A 6,302-nucleotide genomic window follows, 5' to 3' on the forward strand; every position below is an offset into this window, starting at 1 on the left:
CCTAGGACATTTCCGAGACCAGCGGGAACAATTTGTAATGGAATCCCACCGGAGGGAGGCACCGAGCCCTCAGACCCTATCAAATGGGTCCAGGTCCAGCAAATCACCTGCAGGTACTTTTGGAATGTGCCTCTGGGCCACTAGCCGGCCCTTATCGAACGGGGCTCAGGCGTCCACTCGTATCACCCGATAGCAACTCACTGGAAACACCGTGTTTGGTGCCCCCCAAGGGTAACATGGCGCTTTCCCCCCTTCCTCCTTGCGGAAAGGCGACGAAGGGGCGTATAATAAAAGTCGATATGGTCCTTGATCGTCCTCTCGCTCCGTGCAGAGGTTCGGGGGCTGCTCTCGCACCAGGCTACGGCCAAACTGTTGACCACGTCAACAAACCAGCTTAAAAACTCGGAGCCTGACCGTGCACCCGGGCTACGACCAGGCCGCATGAGTGAACAACAAGGTCGACCGAGGCATCACAAAAAGAATTAAGACCTCAGAGGAGTCAAACCACTCCTCCAAGGCCTCAGGGGCTACACCCGACGGGTGCGCTCACGCGCACCCATTGGAACAAAATATGACCGAGAAGGGCTGGTCCCCTTGCAAAAAATCCGGCATAACCTCCAAGCGAGTACCTACACTCCCTTCGAGGCTCGGGGACTACTGTCGGGGACTGTAATTAGGGGTACCCCCAATGCTCCTTAACCTGGCTGGAAAACATCTTCAGAACAAATCGTAAAGACTAATAAGCACGGTTCAAGTCAAGGCCTCGACTACCAAGGGACGCGATCTCGCCTCGCCCGAGACCGGCTTCGGGCGAGAACAGTAGTCCCGGATGGATTCACGCCTCGCCCGAGGGCCTCCTCAGGCAGTGGGTGCACCCTCGGCTCGCCCGAAGTCCAGCTTAGGCAAGCTTTGTCGTGCAGCGACCTCGCCCAAATCGCCTTACCAATTGACCGTATCGCATGCGCATTTAATGCGGGGATTGCCTGACACCTTATCCTGACACACGCGCCTCAATCGGCAAGGTCGAAGTGACCGCAGTCACTTCGCCCCTTTACTGATCATTCTGACAGGAAAACAGCACTATTCACCCCGTTCCGACTACTGTGCCAACCACCAGGGTAAAACTAACGACAGTAAGTCATGACCTCCCCCGAGTTCAGCCTCGGGCGCAACAGGGAGCTCCGCCTCGCCCGACCTCAGGCCTCGGCTTCAGGAGAAGGTCTCTGCCTTGCCCGACCTCAGGCCTCGGCCTCGGGAGAAGGTCTCCGCCTCGCCCGACCTTGGGCCTCGGCCTCAGCCTCGACCTTGGGAGGAGTCACATCCTCGCCCGACCTCGGCCTCGGCCTCAGGAGAAGTCTCTGCCTCGCCCGACCTCGGGCTCGGATCGACTACGCCACAGGGGATACATCATTACCCTACCCCTAGCTAGCTGCCTCAGGCTACGAAGGAACAAGACCGGTGTCCCATCTAGATCACTCCGGTAACAGGTAATGATGGTTCCCCACGTGCGCCCATGACGTCGATGGTTCTTAGCTCCCTACGGAAGCAAGGAAACGTCAGCAGGATCCATGCCGCACCGCCAGCTGCGCTTCTACAAGGCTCAAGCACTTCTCCGACGGCCACGTTAGCACATACACAGGGCTCAAGCGCTTCTCCGCCGGCCACGTTAGCACATAGCTACACCCCCATTGTACATCTAGACCATCTCCTTATATCTATAAAAGGGGATGTTCAGGGCCTTCCTAAGGGGGCGAAAGGAGAGGGGCGAGCAGAGGCAGGCAGAGTGGGAGAAACGCAGAGGAGGCTAACTCAGACAGCTCACCTCAGGGCCAGACCCTCTCTCTCTCTCTCTCGCGACGCTTGTAACCCCTACTACGAGCACCCCGGTGCAAGATAATATAAGCCTGATCCTCCCTCTTGTGTTTCATCTTGCATCAACCCATCTGGGCAGGGACACGCAGCGACAAATTCACTAGTCGGTTGAGGGTCCTCGCGGGTCCAAAACGCCGACACCTTATGTTGTTTTTATTTGTTGGTCGCTACTCCCTGGAGAACGTTCATGCTATGGACACAAACTCAAGTGGACGTGGTGTTCGACAATTCAAAACATACCTATTGCATATATTGGAAAAGGTATGCTTAATGGTTGGATCTAGATTGGATGCTCTTAATAGTTTGGTTGCACGCTTGCACCAAATAAGTGATTTTACAGGATATGTTTGACAATCAATGTTCACCGTCCATTACTAAAAACTTAACTGCATTGTTATGTCAATTGTCAAATACTCTTTATGCCATCCAACCAAAAATAAACTATAGTTGGTTTATTGATGTTTGCCCCCTTTTGTCTGGTAGGATGAACAAGAGACAAAGAGCAAGCTTGCTAGAACTAATGCAATGGAGATACAAAATTTCTATTACCAATACTATAGAAAATATCTACACAAAGATGATGAAAAAGGAAACTGTAAGAATGGTTATTGTTTAGCTGTATTAGCAATCTTACAAATTATCATACTATACTACATTGACTTACTTTTTGTTGAGTGATGAAGGGAGGAAATGGGTAGACACTTCCAGATTGCATCTGTCCTACTTGATGTTCTGAAAATTGTTACACCTGATAAACTCTACCCATTTATTACATCACCGTATAACATGTTTTTTCATCTTAACCCCATTTTTAATACCATGAAATGGCATTGCTTTGATCTTTTGCTTATAAGTTGGTTGTTCAGTTCCCTAGATTAAAGAAAAAAGGGTGTCTACTAAGTGGTGTTTATGTGGTAGGTTGTAGTACACAAGATGAATTAGTTGACTGTATCATATTAGAATCCGATGGATTTGATCTTATTTTAGGTTTGACGTTTTCCATTAGTATTGAACATAGTTCTACTGTGCAAGTACTTCACCTGCATTGCACTCCTTTATGTCCATTTTCGGGAACATAAGGTAACTGGATGTGCACTTTGGATTCTGTTGGTCTGATCTCTAAATATCTGATATCTGATTCAATTAATTCAATGCGCTTAGTCATACAAGTTTGTTTAAAGTGATGTGCTTTGTTGCTGATTTAGTGTGGAGCTGCCTGTATATAAACACACAGACTGGATGTATCATATCAGAAATAGAGGTTTAAAGAGATATGCAAGTTATGAAGAGTTTCAAGTGTATCTCTAAACACTGATGACTGCAAGGTCAGCAGCTTAGTGCCTGCTTTACCTTTGAGATTGATTTGTGTATCGACTGAAATTGATTTGTTTGTATCACCATTCTTGGAAGGAAGAGTTCGCAACATCTTGATTTGATTGTCTATGCAGGGGTCTTCTCCTTAATGGTTATAAAGCATTGTTGCTTTTAGTGAAATACTAATTTGCTTTCTGTTTCAGGGAACCTAGAGGATTTGGGTTCATCCAATACTTTGATCCTGAGGATGCTTCTGATGCAAAGTACCATATGGATGGGAAGATGCTGCTTGGAAGGGAAATTGTTGTTGTTTTTGCATAGGAAAACAGGAAGAAGCCTGCTGACATGAGGGCCAGGGAAAAAATAAGGTATCAGTTGTTTTCCCTTTGTGATACCCATTCTATAACCGTGTACACTATCATTCTGCCATAGCATTTTAAGAGGCAAAAGCTAATTTACTCGTGCAATTTTTTACTTATGTAGTGTTAGATGCCGTTCTTATGATGGGAGGTTGTGCTCAAGGTCACTTGGGTTGAACGATTCTCCTGGGGTAGATCATGGTCCCAAAGCCGAAGCTACTCACCAGCACTTAAGCGAAAGCACTATTCAAGGTACGAGTTGCTGCCATCCTCTTATATGCTGATGAAAACTCCAGCGCTCGTAGTGTCCCAATCCAATTGATTGGCTCACATACCATCTTGACATGTTCCTGGCTCCTCGACCTCAGGAGAGATCTTTGTCGCGTTCCCCACCTGTCAACAATCAGATTGCATCCATCCTACTTGATGTTCTGAAAATTGTTACACCTAATAAACTCTACCCATTTATTACATCACCGTATAACATGTTTTTTCATCTTAACCCCATTTTTAATACCATGAAATGGCATTGCTTTGATCTTTTGCTTATAAGTTGGTTGTTCAGTTCCCTAGATTAAAGAAAAAACGGTGTCTACTAAGTGGTGTTTATGTGGTAGGTTGTAGTACACAAGATGAATTAGTTGACTGTATCATATCAGAATCCGATGGATTTGATCTTATTTTAAGTTTGACGTTTGCCATTAGTATTGAACATAGTTCTACTGTGCAAGTACTTCACCTGCATTGCACTCCTTTATGCCCATTTTTGGGAACATAAGGTAACTGGATGTGCACTTTGGATTCTGTTGGTCTGATCTCTAAATATCTGATCTCTGATTCAATTAATTCATTGCGCTTAGTCATACAAGTTTGTTTAAAGTGATGTGCTTTGTTGCTGATTCAGTGTGGAGTTGCCTGTATATAAACACACAGACTGGATGTATCATATCAGAAATAGAGGTTTAAAGAGATATGCAAGTTATGAAGAGTTTCAAGTGTATCTCTAAACACTGATGACTGCAAGGTCAGCAACTTAGTGCCTGCTTTACCTTTGAGATTGATTGGTGTATCGACTGAAATTGATTTGGTTGTATCACCATTCTTGGAAGGAAGAGTTCGCAACATCTTGATTTGATTGTCTCTGCAGGGGTCTTCTCCTTAATGGTTCTGAAGCATTGTTGCTTTTATTGAAATACTAATTTGCTTTATGTTTCAGGGAACCTAGAGGATTTGGGTTCATCCAATACTTTGATCCTGAGGATGCTTCTGATGCAAAGTACCATATGGATGGGAAGATGCTGCTTGGAAGGGAAATTGCTGTTGTTTTTGCAGAGGAAAACAGGAAGAAGCCTGCTGACATAAGGGCCAGGGAAAAAAATAAGGTAACAGTTGTTTTCCCTTTGTGATACCCATTCTATAACCGTGTACACTATCATTCTGCCATAGCATTTTAAGAGGCAAAAGCTAATTTACTCGTGCAATTTTTTACTTATGTAGTGGCAGAGGTCGTTCTTATGATGGGAGGTTGCGCTCAAGGTCACCTGGGTTGAACGATTCTCCTAGGCCCAAAGCCGAAGCTACTCGCCAGCACTTATGCGAAAGCACTATTCAAGGTACGAGTTGCTGCCATCCTCTTATATGCTGATGAAAACTCCATGCGCTCGCAGTGTCCCAATCCAATTGATTGGCTCACATACCATCTTGACAGGTCCCCAGCTCCTCGACCTCGGGAGAGATCTTTGTCGCGTTCCCCAGTTGTCAACAGATCAAGGAGTGCAAGCCCCATTGTTAGCAGGTCTCCTCGTAGGGCTCTGTGTGACTATCTTGTCGCTGTTATGCTGAACCATATATGTTTCAGATTATTTTTGTTAGCACCCTCGTGTGTACTCTAGGATATTTGAACGTGTACTATGTATTGGGTATTCCAAAATCTCTCATGAGTGAAGTGGGTTGTGAACCAATGAACCTTGATGTTGGACGTGCTGACCAGTGCGCAGGTGCCTATGTGGTGTGATAGTTGTTTTGTTCGGTTAGCAGAAACTGATAGGAGTTATAGCTCAGTTGGTTGTAGAAGTCTGGTAGCCTTGTTATCAAGATGATATCATATAATTGTCCATGTTTTACACAATGTTTAGAAGAACCCATAATAATGAGCAGATGACAGTTTCCCTATCCTTGATGTTTTGACTATAGGAACATATAGAGCAGATGACAGTTTCGTGAGAACGTGTGTCATACTAAGCCAGCTGCGAGCTCGAGTGAGAATACATGCATTGCTTAGGACCACTACGCTGAATTTATATAGTCAAAACATATAAATGCATTCTATATTAACAAAAATATAGAATATCAATTAGTGTTTTTGCATATTAATGCATTTTTATCATATTGATTCCGTAGCAACGCACGAGCATATACCTAGTATAGACATAAAAATCAAGAGTTAAAACAAATACTATTTTGAAGTGAAGAGAATATTAGATAAGTGCATCGCTCTTGCGTATTTATATTTAGGGTAGATATGCTTAGCGAAAAAAGTACTAGCGTCCAGTGGCTAGAGGGGCCCTCTGTTTTTGGGGGCCCGGTGCGGCCGCACCCTCGGCACCCTCTCAGGTCCGGCCCTGGATATGCAACGCAAAAACTGTTCCACCACCTATCCGCCACAGTAGAGTAGGATGTAATATGGTTCGAAAAATATTCGTCCGAATCCGGATTTGAAGATGGTGAATACTAGTTCGGATAGAATTTTTGAATATC

General features: G+C 45.0%; 1 pseudogene; it reads left to right on the plus strand.

Moving 5' to 3' along the window:
• The first annotated feature begins 3,123 nt into the window (after nt 1-3,123).
• On the plus strand, nt 3,124-5,559 carry LOC103649147 (serine/arginine-rich SC35-like splicing factor SCL33; annotated as a pseudogene).
• Nucleotides 5,560-6,302: the final 743 nt, after the last annotated feature.

This window comes from Zea mays, chromosome 2 (genome assembly GCF_902167145.1).
Source record: "Zea mays cultivar B73 chromosome 2, Zm-B73-REFERENCE-NAM-5.0, whole genome shotgun sequence".
NCBI classification, from domain to species: domain Eukaryota; kingdom Viridiplantae; phylum Streptophyta; class Magnoliopsida; order Poales; family Poaceae; genus Zea; species Zea mays.